Here is a 14,660-nt window from a genome sequence, read left to right on the forward strand (position 1 = left end):
GGCGCGCTCCCCGCGGGTGGAATGAACCTACTACGCGCATCCTGTTATTAAGAATTCCGTATCTGAATTTGCCCTAGTATCACACGTCGTTAATAAAGGGAAAATCCTAAAACTCAAGTATCGTTACGAGGAAACCAAGAGTGCTACTTTTCCCTCTATGCAAGTGGTAAGGAAGTTGAAAACAAGTATCAGTGCAAGGCTTACTCTCCATTATTCCCTTATTACACGCCATGTGTCACCTTTTCCCATTACCAACAAATGAAACAACACTTAAATTCACTTTTAAAATCACACACACACACACACACACACACACACATTTCATAGCTCATGAAGAACAGAAAAACACAAAATTCTAACAAGGATTTCAATGCCACCCCCCCCCCCCAGTTATTCTGAAGCACATACTTTTTTTTTGCTTTTTTCCAGTCCTGGGCCCGGGCTCAGGGCCTGAGCACTGCCCCTGGACTTTCTCAAGGCCAGAGCTCTACCACTTGAGCCTCAGCACCACTTCCGGCTTTTTTCTATGTATGTGGTACTGAGGAATCGAACCCGGGTCTTCATGCATGCTAGGCAAGCACTCTACCACTAGGCCAAACTCCCGAGCCCTAAAACATATACTTTTATATACTTCTTAGCAAAACTTGAAATCTTGAAGAATTGTACTTTTTGTATACTTCTCAAGATAAATGAAAAAGAAAAACGATGACCAAAAGCAAACAGTCCTTCATACCTAAGGTTCAGAATACACAAAGTAAACTAATATTTAAACTAATTGATCGAAACTTATTTCTAAGTAGAAAGTGAGCTGAGGAGAGTGGCTCAATGTGGTATAGTCCTTGCCTAGCATGCAGAGGTGGCACACCCCCTGCACCACATAAATACATGATAAGGAATAATAAAGAAAAGAAAGCTGTTACTGAACCTGAGCTGAGCTGGTTTGTTGTTTGGTTGCAGGAGGTAAGAGTGTCAGGTACCCCATACAGAAAAGGAAGTCAGGCATGATGCTACATGTCTGTAGCCTCAGCACTCAGGAAACTGACACAGGAGAAACCCAAGTTGAGACCAGTCTAAGCTACCCAGCAAGACTGAGGTGGGGGTTTGGGATGGAGGGAGGAAACAGAGAGACAGAAAGACAGACAGACAGATTGAGATTCTTGAAGAAAAACAAAAACTCCTTAAGAGTAATCTAAAATTTCCTGGGAATGCAAGACTGATTATCGAGATGTTTTTGTAGAAATAAGGTAACACAAGCCTGTAATTTTGGCTATGCAGGAGGTGACAACCTCAGTTCCAGGCCAGCCTGGGAGGGAAAAAGGCTGTGAGACACGATCTTAATGGTAGGGCATGACTGCAGGCACCTATAAAACTAGAACAAATAAGAGGCTGTCCAGACATGCATGGCCTGTGCATAAAGCAGGATTCTATCTCAAGAATCACCAATGTAAAAAGATTGGCTGATGTATTAGCCCAAGTGGTAGAGCACTTGTCTAGTAAGTGTTAGTACCTGAGTTCAAATCTCAATACCATTAACAAACAGAAAAAGAAAGAGCCTGGTACATGTGGCTCATGCCTGTAATCCTAGCTGCTCAGGAGGCTATGATCTGAAGACTGTAGTCCATGAGTCTCTTATCTCCAATAAACCACCAAAAAGCTACAAGTGGTGGTGTGGCTCAAGTGGTAGCGTGCTAGCCTTGAGCAAAAAGCAAGGACAGTGACTAGGCCCTGAGTTCAAGCCCCAGGTCTGGTACATACGTAAAAAGGAAAGCTAGAAAGAAAAAAAGCTCCTTGCAAAAACATATACTGTCTTAAGCAGATGTTACTGATGTGTGACCAAGAACCTCCTCCTACTGTAAGATTCTTTCTACATACATACATATATACATACATATATATATATATATACACAGAAAAAAAGTCAAAAGACAACAGTACCAAGTAACATGTCAAATACCAACCACAGACTGAAAAAGTATGAATTCTTAAAAATTATACTTACGATTTATGAATTAAAAGGATGGTACTATAATGGGAACTCCCTATTTTTTAAACTTTATTAGAACTGTCACTAATCACCAACAAATTGCTCTAATACTTAGATAGCAAAAAAATTCACTCTGTGGATTTCCTTTTAGCAGTTCTATCTCCAAGGGCAGCCAGCACAGCATTCATTTATCAAACACAGTTTTCTTTTTAAGATCATTCATTTGGCAGTGTGGAATAGTCATTTTTTTCTAGACATGTGGCAGGGATCCAAAGATAAGTAATAGTGTCTATTTTCTTGCTTGTTTTTATTTGCATTTTTAAAATGAGCATATATTGAACTCACTTTTTTGGCCAGTAAAATACAGTAAAGGTCCAACTGCTTATATCCAAATAACTCTGTTAAAAAATCTTGTGTATATGACTGCAATCCAGTCTTGATAAAATAAAAAAGGGGAAAAAAGCTGAAAATAGAAAAGATTCAATAACTAAGATAGTAACAAAAAAATTAACTATCTAAATTTAGCCTCTTTTGAGGTGCCTGGCAGCGTTTTGGCTGACACTAATAGACAAAGAACAAAGCCTATAAAACAGCAGTAATGAAAGAAGCTCATAACCAGGAAGAAAGTCAATCCATTCTCTCACTTTACTCTGAACCCAAATAAGGTTATTTTAGTGGTCTTTGACCAAAAACCCACAACACTTTGTAATCTCTGTGGAAGGAAACAAAAGCCATTCAATGGATTCACAAGCCTTTTTTTTTTGTTGTTGGGTCATGGGGTTTGAACTGACCTGGGTGCTGTCCCTGAGCTCTTCAGCTCAAGGCTACCACACTACCATTGAGCAAAGCCCCACTTCCCATTTTCTAGAGGTTAACTGAACTTAAGAGTCTCAGGTTCTTTTGTGCCTGGCCTGGCTTTGAACCTTGATCCTCAGATCTCAGCCTCCTGAGTAGCTAGGATTACAGGTGAGAGCCACCACACCCGACTCACAAGCCTTTTTGAATCATGTACCCTTTGTGAACTCAGTCCCTGAAGCAACACATTATATATAATGTAAAAATACATATACACCCATATTATGAGTACCTTGGATGGATATTTAAGAAATTCAAATAATCATCTCAACTTAGCTACGTTCAGCATTAGCTATATTCAAAACACAGCTGGAATGCAGCTTGTTGGTAGAATGCTTGCCTAGCATGCTAAGTTTTAGGTTCCATATATGCCACCAACCAAAACCCATACAAAGAAAGAAGGCGAAAGAGAAAAGAAAGGGGAAAGAAAAGAGGACAGGGAGAAAGGGAAAGGGACATTTTAAATTTTGATTCCTTAAAACTTTCTTTTTTTTTCTTGCATTTAGATGTAGTTAACTCATAGGACTTTCTTTAAATCATCTCTTCACATAAAAATGAAATTTTAGGGGGGCCAGGAGTTTGGCCTAGTGGTAGAGTGCTTGCCTAGCATGCACGAAGACCCGGGTTCAATTCCTCAGTATCCCACATACATAGCAAAAAGCTGGAAGTGGTGCTGAGGCTCAAGTGGTAGAGTGCTAGCCTTGAGAAAGTTCAAGGACAGTGCTCAAGCCCTGAACCCAAGCCCAGGACTGGCAAAAAACAACAACAACAACAACAACAACAACAAAAAAAACGAAATTTTAGGCCAGGAGTTTGGCCTAGTGGTAGACTACTAGCATGCATGAAGATCTAGGTTTGATTCCTCAGTACCACATACAGAGAAAAGGTGTTGTGGCTCAAGTGGTAGAGTCTAGCCTTGAGAAAGTCCAACGACAGTGCTCAGGCCCTGAGCTCAAGCCCAAGACTGGCAAAACAAAACAAAACACAGTCTATATTCTGACTTCTCTATGCAGTGACATGGATCAATTATAGACACATTGTCACATCAAGAACAAATTTTAGATGACAAGACAATTATAGTATTTTATAACACCACAAATAGGCCAGCTAAAACAATACTACCAATATATGATGGAATTTTACACAGCCGACACAAAGAATAAAATAATGTCACCTGCAGGGAAATGGATGGAATTAGAACAATTCATGCTAAGTGAAGTAAGCCAAGATTAGAGAGTCAAAAAACTCATGTTTTTCTCTGATAGGCAGGAGTTAGATCTAAAACACACTGGGATATGACAAATTACAAAGGATTCTAAATACTCACATACGTGAGACCAAAAAAAGCAAGTCTTAGGAGAGAATCACAAAGGCGTAATACCCAAGCGCCTCTTTCTATGTTCCTTGGCTTTTCAATTCTTTTTTTTTTTTTTTTTTTTGCTAGTTGTGGGGCTTGAACTCAGGGCCTGAGCACTGTCCTTGGGCTTTACTCAAGGCTAGCACTCTGCCACTTGAGCCACAGCACCACTTCCAGCTTTTTCTATGTATGTGGTACTGAGGAATTGAACCCAGGTCTTCGTGCATGCTAGGCAAGCACTTTAACCACTACGCCAAACTCCTGGCCCGGCTTTTCAATTTTTTAATTATATTTTACTATCTTTAAGTACTGTATATAAAGTTACCATTCAAAAACCCAGTTTCTGAGTACAATGCATCGTCATCACTAGCATCCTTGCCATCCATCACCCTCCCCATCTCTCCAATCCAAACCTTCCCTTTAGTTTTTAAAAGGATATGCATTGAATTATGACTATATCCCTGTCTTCTCTTCATTTACCTATCCTTTCCTCCACACCTTTCCAGCACTCTTACCTTGCTAGATGGTTAGCAGCATGGCAGGAAAAGCAAACAAAAAAATCCATAATGAAAAACCATCAGTGCTAGATGGCCTGGCAGTGCTGGTAGTGGAGCTGCGACTCAAGTGGTGGAACACTAACCTTGAGGAAAAAGCATTCAGGCTGAGTTCAAGCCCTAGGACAGCACCAAAACAAAGATAAAAACACCACTACAACTTGTTAGCAACGGTAATAATCAAAAGAAGCCAGCCAATAACCTCTTACTTCTATTGCAAGCCTTATTTGAAGGTAAGATAGTAAAGACCCCCAGTGGTTTCATTGTAGCCTTTTAACAGGAGATAGAAAAAACAGTGGAAGCTGGGTGTCAGTGGCTCACGCCTGTAATCCTAGCTACTTAGGAGGTTGATATCTGAGGACAGCCTGGAAAGGAAAGTCTATGAAACTCTTATCTCCGATTAACCACCAGAATGCCATACGTGAGCTGTGGCTCAAAGTGGTAGAGTACTAGTCTTGAGCAAAAACGCTTAAAGACAGTACCCAGGCCTTGAGTTCAAGCTCATGACCAACCAAAAAATAAAAGAAAACCCAATGGAAAAACTTAACATTTTCCATTATATTACAGTTGACTTCAGGCCTCAAATCTTACTTTAGTTAATTAAGATTAATTATTTAATTTCTGTTTTAAGAAAACTAGTTGGGGCCAAGAGTTTAGCCTAGTGGTAGAGTGCTTGCCTAGCATGCACGATGACCTGGGCTAGATTCCTTGGTACCACATACACAGAAAAAAGTGGAAGTGGTGCTGTGGCTCAAGAGGTAGAGCCCTTGAGTAAGCCCAAGGATAGTGCTCAGGCCTTGAGTTCAAGCCCCAGGATTGGCAAGAAAAGAAAATTAGTTGGTATTTTACTAACCTTTTGGCAATCTAGTTTCTTCTAGGATCTTCCCTATTCTAACTTTATATTAAGCTCCTTATACTAAGTACATGATAAAAACTATCAGTAGTGCTGGGAGCAGAGGCTCACACCTGTAATCCTAGCTACTCAGGAGGCTGAGATCTGAAGACCACAGTTCAAAGCCAGCCTGGGCACTAAAGTCCGTGAGACTTGTACCGCCAATTAACCACTAGAAAACTAGAAGTGGTACTGTGACGCTGTGGCTCAAGGGGTAGGACAGTAGCCTTGAGCTGAAGAGCTCAGGGATAGCACCCAGGCCCAAAGTTCAAGCCCCAACACCAAAAAAAAAAAAAAATTATCAGTAGTAAGACACCTGTGCTACATACATATGGTAAAATCAATGAAGTACTTAGGTGGGGCATGTACTAGGTCTCTGGTCTTAGGCAAGTTTGAAAATTCTACTAAGCCCTAACTACCTTATTTGTTTAAAAAAAAAAAAAAAAGGCTATCAGACCTGCGAAGACACTTGCAAAGAACACTGCCAACCACTTAGAAAAGAGCCCCAATTAGCTGGGAGCAGTGGCTCACACCCGTCATCCTAGCTACTCAGGAGGCTGAGATCTGAGGACCGTGGTTCAAAGCCAACCCAGACACTAAAGTGTCTGAGACTCTTATCTCTAATTAATCACTAAAAACTGCGAAGTGGGGCTGTGGCTCAGGGGTAGGTCAGTAGCCTTGAGCTAAGAGCTCAGGGACAGGGCCCAAGCCCAGAGTTCAAGTCCCATGACCCACCCACCCCCAAAAAAAGAGCTCCAATTATTAAATGCTTCATTAAAATTCAGTATTCCTTAAGGCAGGTTTCTTGGTATCTTAAAACAATAAAAGAGGGATAAAGAGGGATGATCTTGTATTTATTAACCCATTCTTTTTTTTTTTTTTTTTTTTTGGCCAGTCCTGGGCTTGAGCTCAGGGCCTGAGCACTGTCCTTGGATTTTCTCAAGGCTAGAGCTCTACCACTTGAGCCTCAGCACCACTTCCGGCTTTTTTCTATGCATGTGGTACCAAGGAATTGAACCCAGGTCTTTGTGCATGCTAGGCAAGCACATTAACCACTAGGCCAAACTCCCGGCCTATTAACCCATTCTTAACTACAATTTTGCAATATTACATTTTGAATAATGTAAGACCGCACTGCCCCCAACAGACACAATTCAACCTCAATGCAGAAATAACCCTGTAATGACTGTTAAACTGGGTGATAACACTAAATAATAAGTTATCTTTTCAATACAATGTACAAAAAATAATAAAAACCTCTTATTTTGTTTAGATATTTGATAATATGGAATAATATTGCTCATAACTTAATAATAAATAGTATTTAAACCAAATAGTATTTAAATCATTAGCAGTATTTAATTCTTATTGCTACTTATCTGAAAAAGATGACAAGCATTATTTTCAAGTAATAAATTAAGGGGAAATAAGTAAAGACTAAAGAAATTAAGTATAAATCTGTCACTGCATTTTCTACCTGCATTCTAACAAGCTTATTTAGTAACATATATACATATACATATACATATACATATATATATATAAAAAAATTTTTTTTTGGTCAGTCATGGGATTTGAATTGTGGGCCTGGGTGTTGTCCCTGAGCTCTTCAGCTCAAGGCTACCACCCTACCCCTTGAGCCACAACACCACTTCCAGTTTTCTGGTGATTAATTGGAGATAAAAGTCTCACAGACTTTTTTTTAGTGCCGGTTGGCTTTGAACCATGATTCTTAGATCTCAGCCTCCTGAGCAGCTAGGATTACAGGTGTGAGCCACTATGCCTCGCCCAATATATATTTTTTAAAACTTTCTCTTCTCATTTTCTTTTTTTTGCCAGTCCTGGGCTTGAGCTCAGGGCCTGAGCACTGTCCTTGGACTTTCTCAAGGCTAGAGCTCCACCACTTGAGCCTTAGCACCACTTCTGGCTTTTTTCTTTGTATGTGGTACCAAGGAATTGAACCCAGGTCCTCATGCATGCTAGGCAAGCACTTTAACCACAAGGCCAAACTCCCAGCCCCTCTCTTCTCATTTTCTGATGATGAATTGGTACTTTTCAATTTTCTGACAAGATCCACAGGGTAAAGAAGTTAAGAATGCTGAACACAGAGAGAAACAACTAGGAATTTGTTCTTGGCATGATTTGGGCAGTTTTTAACATCTTTGGTCCTGTAAAGTAGGTGTCTGATTATCAGGATTATTTCTAAGGTTTAACAATCTATGAGACTTTGCTAGTCACTTGCCAATTGTCAGAGACTCAAGGTTCTTTGTGTTATAAGGAACTCTCTCTCTCTCTCTCTCTCTCTCTCTCTCTCTCTCTCTCTCTCTCTCTCTCTCTCTCCTTTTTTTTTTTTTTGCCATTCCTAGGGCTTGAACTTAAGGGCTAGGCTCTGCCCTTGGGCTTTGTCAAGAATCAAACCTAGGGCTTTAAGGCCGGGAGTTTGGCCTAGTGGTAGAGTGCTTGTGTAGCATGCACAAAGACCCGGGTTCGATTGCTCGGTACCACATACATAGAAAAAAGCTGGAAGTGGTGCTGAGGCTCAAGTGGTAGAGCTCTAACCTTGAGAAAGTCCAAGGACAGTGCTCAGGCTCTGAGCTCAAGCCCAGGACTGGCAAAAAAAAAAAAAAAAAAAAAAAAAAAAACAACCTAGGGCTTTGTGCATGCTACACAAGCACTCTACCACTAGGCCAAACTCATATAAGATCTTGATTTTCCTAGACAGGCCGTGATTCTCCTACCCCTGCCTCCTACAAAGCTGGTATTACAAGTGTGTACCACTGTGCCTGGCTTGTTTTTTGTTTTGCTTTAAGTTTCTGGAGTGAGTGGGGGCAATGAAGTTTGAATTCGGGGCCCTGAGCTTGCTAGGCAGGCACTTTAATACCTGCGCCACATCCTGAGGCCTTTTTTGCTTAGTTAATTGCTGGAAAGGGTCTTGTGTTTGTGCCTAGAGTCAGCCTTGAACTCTGATGCTCCTACATGTACCTCCTATGTACCTGGAATGAGAGACACACCACTACACCTGGGGTCTCACTTTTTGTTCAGGCTGCTCTCAAACTGTGATTCAGCTGATCTCCACATCCCAAGTCGCTGGAACTACAGGTATACACTACCATGCCTGGCCCCATCAGAGCTGTGAGAATCTAACATTTATTTACTTAAAGTTATTTTATTTAGGGGGTTTGGAACATAGCTTAAATGGCAGAGTACTTGCCTAGCAAGAGGGGACTGGTCCTGATTTCACACTCCAGCACCACACACACATACACACACACACACACACACACACACACACACACGGAGAAAAGACTCTATTTAGGAAAGATATTTTCAAAGTCTTACATTTATAGAGCAAGAGGTATGAATCACTATTAAATGTGCATTAACTATGACCCTAAAATATTAAAGTTCAAAAGCAAAATCTAATCTGTTCATTCTGGCCCAGAGATCACAGTTCATGGTGACTTAACATCAAAAGTCAATTTTTAACAAATGTTGTAAATTTCTTTAACAGATATAGGAGTGTAGGAGCAGAAAGGGGGAGGTAAACAGAGAGGGCAAAAGAGAGTGAAAATGACTGGTGTACTTCGCAGTGGAGCACTGAACCCTGTTGGGTTGTTCTGGGAAGGGGAAGGAGGGAAGACGAGGGAGCTGACAACAGGAGAATATTGTATGCTTGCGTGGAAGTGCCACAGTGAAACCCTGCTTATGTATCGGAAGGTAATTTTAAAAATAAAATTTAAAAACTTTGTGAAGCTCAAAGTTGTCAGAATTGCCTTTCTTGCTAAATGCTGCACTGTGATCCCTAAAAAAGAAACTAGATATTATCTTATCTAATAGATAGCCCTGACCCCTGTGTTGACCTGTGAGTCTTTGCAAACAAGACTTTGAATCAGTGTCCAGACAAGTAAAAGCAATGAACTTTGAAAGCCAAAATTATGATTCACAACTGCTAACAAAGTGCCCAAATCTGTGAACAAAAGGGAAAACCAGAAATTTGGCCACACACTAGATTTCTTTAGAGGTCTAATTATCCTAAAGCATATGACTATTTTGTAGGACAAAAGAAAACAGGTTAAATTTATTTTTGAGACAGGGTAAATTTAAACTTGCCCCCAGCCTGAGCTTCCTGAGTACTGGGATGACAGGAACCTGCTACCATGAGCAATTTTAACTTTAACAAGGAAGTTCTACTTTGTATTACATTGAATCTTCACTTCTCAGATGTGTAGTACAGAACTTGCCTGGTAATAAACCCAGAACTGCTGTTTCTCAACACAAGGAACATAATTCACTTTTTTAAAACAAATTTTAAGACCTATGATGTTAAATTCACTGATGTTATAACAATTTGCCAAAGTCAAGAACACCTTGTCTGTATACCCACAATTTCCACTCTTAATGGTTATTAGCAACATAATTAATGCTGTGTTTTTAATGAAATAAAAGTAATAGAATAATCAATATTCTGCTTGCTCTGGCAATCAAGTCTTGTCCTATAAAGTACCTTTCAGGGAGACTCACTAAAAAGCAAAATTACATCTCCATTTCTAATACTGGCCCCTTTCCAATCTCATACTACAAATTATGCATATAAGACATGCCTTTCACTGTATCAGCAACCCACCCATATGACACTACTCATATAGAAAATAGAGAACCTCTAATGGCTTTCATTAAAAACTTACAATTTTTGTTTCCTGCCAGCACCGAGTGATGGGCATGTCTCAGGACAACTGGCACAAGTGCAGCAAGATGGGGGCAAGAGGAAGCCCTACCACAAGAAGCTAAGTATGAGCTAGGACGCCCTGCCACCAACACTAAGATTGGCCCCCAGCGCATACACACAGTCCGAGTTCGAGGCGGCAAAAAGAAATCCTGCGCTCTGAGGCTGGATGTGGGCACCTTTTCCTGGGGATCTGAGTGCTGTACTCGTAAAACAAGGATCACTCATACTGTCTACAATGCATCCAGTCACAAGCTGGTCCACACCAAGACCCTGGTGAAGAAGTGCACCGTGCTCATCGACAGCACTCTCTACCGCTGTGGTAGGAACCCCACCATGCGATGCCCCTGGGCCTCGAGAAGGGGGCCAAGGTGGCTCCTGAAGAGGAAGAGAAAAGTCAGAAGAAATACGATGAAAGGAAAGAGAATGCCAAGATCAGCAGTCTTTTGGAGGAGCAGTTCCAGCAGGGCAAGCTTCTTGCCTGCACTGCATCCAGACCAGGCCAGTGTGGCCAAGCAGATGGCATGTGCTAGAAGGCAAGGAGCTGGAATTCTATCTGAGGAAGATCAAGGTCCGGAAAGGCAAATCAAATCATCTATCATCCTTAGATCATGTAATAAAGGTGTTTATTGTTCTAAAAACCAACTTACAATTTTCAACACTTTCTGAGGAAAACAAACAGCACTTTCTAACTACTCCTCCCACACAAATCTTGTTATTTTAACCTTTGTATTTTTAAAAATTTTATAATATTGTCAAATCCTATCTACAAATATATTTATATTATTTTCCTTTTTTTTTTCTTTTCTTCCTCTTCTTCCTCTTCCTCCTTCTCCTTTTCCTCCTCCTCCTCCTCCTCTTCTTCTCTTTGGTGATTCTGGGATTTAGTGCTCACTTCAGCTACAGTTCCACTTCTGGCATTTTGGTATTTAACTGGAAGGCCAGACCCCTCATTTCCACCTACCTCATCTTGGCCTATGGCACCATCTGGTGGACAGTAACAGGAATGACCCTTTTACTACCTGATTTCTTTCTCCTTCAGAGAACAGGAAAGCTGGCTTACTGGATTTACTTGTACTGTATCTCAAATAAGTTAAACTCAATTTTTTAAATTTAACATATATATATGTCCCTTAAATCCCTTTCTACTTATAATCCTAGTTACAGCCATATAGTATAAAAACTCTCTCCATATGGATCTCTAAGTGCAATCTAATAAAAATATACTGCTTTTCCTAAATTTGCCTACAAACAAGAAAATGATATGGTGCAATCTCAAGTGCTATTAGTCTTAATCATGCACCAAAGTCAATTAATTAGTTAAAACTCTTTCTTCAGAAAATTCAACATGTGTATCAACCTCAGTTCCCTCTAATTAAAACTTATTCATGATAAGAATTAATGCCAAAAATATTAATATCTAGGGCCGGGAGTTTGGCCTAGTGGTAGAGTGCTTGCCTAGCATGCACAAAGACCCAGGTTCGATTCCTTGGTACCACATACTTAGGAAAAGCCAGAAGTGGGGCTGAGGCTCAAGTGCTAGAGTTCTAGCCTTGAGAAAAATCCAAGGACAGTCCTCTGGCCCTGAGCTTAAGCCCAGGACTGGTTAAAAAATATATATATATATTAATATCTATCACTGGTACAGTTTTATAAGGATATATATTTCTACCCTATAACATACATATGATATATATTAGGATAGCAACATAGGCTTTAATATTTTAATTAGACTTTGGAAAAATGGGCACTAAAGTCCATGAGACTCCTCTCCAATTAACCACCAGAAAACAGGAAGTGGCGCTGTGGCTCATGAGGTAGGAAGGTAGTAGCCTTGAGCTGAAGAGCTCAGAGAAAATGCCCAGGCCCAGGGATAAGGTGGTAGGTAGCCTTGAGCTGTAAGAGCTCAGGGATAGTGCCCAGGACCAGAGTTCTAGCCCCATGATGGAAAAAAGAAAAAACAAAACAAAACAAAGTTCAATACCATCTCATAAGATTAAGATCAAGTGAGATCATTCATATTAAAGTGTTTTATTAAAACTCACAAATTCCTCTCTCTTATCTTTCCTGCTAGTTAAAAAAAAATCTGAAGACTCAATCAAGTGTTATACAATTAGATATTTACCATAGTACTTTCCAAAATGCCTTCTTTACACATAGTAAGCATTCATAAGTTTCATCAGACACGTTGAATGACTTTGAGATGGAAAAATAAATCTGAGGCTTTCTCCTAAAAGGGCAGTGGATAAGCAGTCTTTGGCCATTCTAATCAACTAACTATCCATCCCCTCAATAATCGTTTTTCCTTGTTCATATAATCCTTGTCTGAAATAACATCTTCTACCCCTCAGTGCTCACCAGACACCATTTTCTTGCAAATCACAAATCAAAGAACATTTTCTCCTCCATTAAACTTCTTGTCACTATAATTGGAAATGGTTTTTCTTTTGTTTATCAGTAATTATTTCCTTTATCTGTTTATACAGATATCCTTACATTGCTTGCATGTAAAAAAACAGTCCAAAAAACCTTTCAAACAGGGCTGGGAGTTTGGCCTAGTGGTAGAGTGCTTGCCTAGCATGCACGAAGACCCGGGTTTGATTCCTTGGTACCACATACTTAGAAAAAGCCAGAAGTGGTGCTGAGGCTCAAGTGGTAGAGTTCTAGCCTTGAGAAAAATCCAAGGACAGTGCTCAGGCCCTGAGCTTAAGCCCAGGACGGGCAATAAAACAAAACAAAACAACAACAACAAAAAAAAACTTTCAAACAGAGTATTTAATCAAAACAATCTTAGCCAGGCACAGTGACTCATGTCTATAATAGCTACTTAGGAGATCTAGAGGACTGAGGCCAAGACCATCCCAGGGAAAAGTCCATGAGATTCCATCTTCAAAATAACCAGCAAAAAGCTGGATTGGAGGTATGACTCAAGTGGTTGGTTGCCAGCCAAGTACAAGTGAGTGAATGCAAACCTGAGTCTGCACTAAGTTCAAACCCTGATATTGAAAAAAAAGTTGTATTATAGCTACTTTTTAACTCTTAAAGAACATGAAATAAGGCCATCTTATACATGAAAAACTATACCTACTATATATACAATTTAACTTCTTTTTTTGTGGGGGGAGGGTCAGTCATAGGCTTGAACTCTGTGCCTGGGCACTGTCTCTGAGCTCTTCAGCTCAAGGCTAGGACTCTACCACTTGAGCCACAGCATCACTTCCGGTTCTGGAGCCAGGGCTGGCTCTGAACCTCTCTCCTCAGATCTCAGCCTCCTGAGTATCTAGGATTACAGTGTGAGCCACCACATCTGGCTTTTTATTTTTTTAAAACTGTATTTATTTTCCAAACTCAGGATGTGGTACTTCCTAGGCAAGCACTTTGCTACTGAATTACATCCCAGCCCAAGTGAGCATTTTTTTTAAATTAACATACTATATTGTTATTAAAAGGTAGGTACAGAGGGATTACAATTACACGAGTCAGGTAATGATTACATTTCCTTTCATACAGTGTCTTCTAGAAGTTCCCTTAGCAAGAAAACATTAAAGTGAAAGAAAAAAAAACTGATGGCATTCCTGCATCTTTTTACTTATCTCCTAAGTTAGACCAATGTACAACACTTAATGATGGAGAGCCAATATGACACAGGCAAGTAAATTTTTTTTTTTTTTTTTTTGTGGGTTGTGAGGCTTAAACTCTGGGCCTGGGTGCTGTCCCTGAGCTCTTCAGCTCAAGGCTACCGCCCTACCCCTTGAGCCACAGCACTTCTTCTGGTTTAATTGGAGATAAGAGTCTCACCGGACTTGGACTTTCTGGACTTTCATGCTGTGCTTGGGCTGGCATTGAACCCCAATCCTCAGATCTCAGCCTCCTAAGTAGCTAGGATTATAAGTATGAGCCACCACACCCAGCTAGTAAAACCAGTCTTCAAAATCAAATGGTACTTAGTATGCAGTCATTACTAAAATACATCTAATAAATTAATAACTCATACTTAAGGTCTAAAACATGTTATAAAAGAAACTAGTAATAAAACAATAGATATACTTAATTTCTTGTGCTTCAGTCTCGCCAACAAAAATGAAAAATATAATCTATCAAAGTAAACTATAGGGCTATTTAAAGAGAAAATTGTGGGTTTAAACACACCAACTGCCACATAATAAGCAAATAATAAATGGTAGCTATCACTGTAACTACCATTAGATATAACAAAATATTCTTTCAAGAATTAAAGTACAGAAAAATACACTGGAAATTTAAATATTTTCATCTTTCTGACTCATTTTTATTAA

General features: G+C 39.9%; 1 protein-coding gene and 1 pseudogene across 3 annotated transcripts in view; one reads left to right on the top strand and one right to left on the bottom strand.

The window, feature by feature from the left end:
* Positions 1 to 14,660, bottom strand: part of Tmcc1 (transmembrane and coiled-coil domain family 1) — a 117,967-nt gene that overhangs the window by 74,596 nt on the left and 28,711 nt on the right. The gene's annotated exons all lie outside the window — the stretch shown is intronic.
* On the top strand, positions 10,356 to 11,457 carry LOC150042895 (small ribosomal subunit protein eS8 pseudogene; annotated as a pseudogene).

Source organism: Megascapheus bottae, chromosome 33, assembly GCF_031878675.1.
Source record: "Megascapheus bottae isolate mThoBot1 chromosome 33, mThoBot2.hap1, whole genome shotgun sequence".
In the NCBI taxonomy this organism is placed as follows: domain Eukaryota; kingdom Metazoa; phylum Chordata; class Mammalia; order Rodentia; family Geomyidae; genus Megascapheus; species Megascapheus bottae.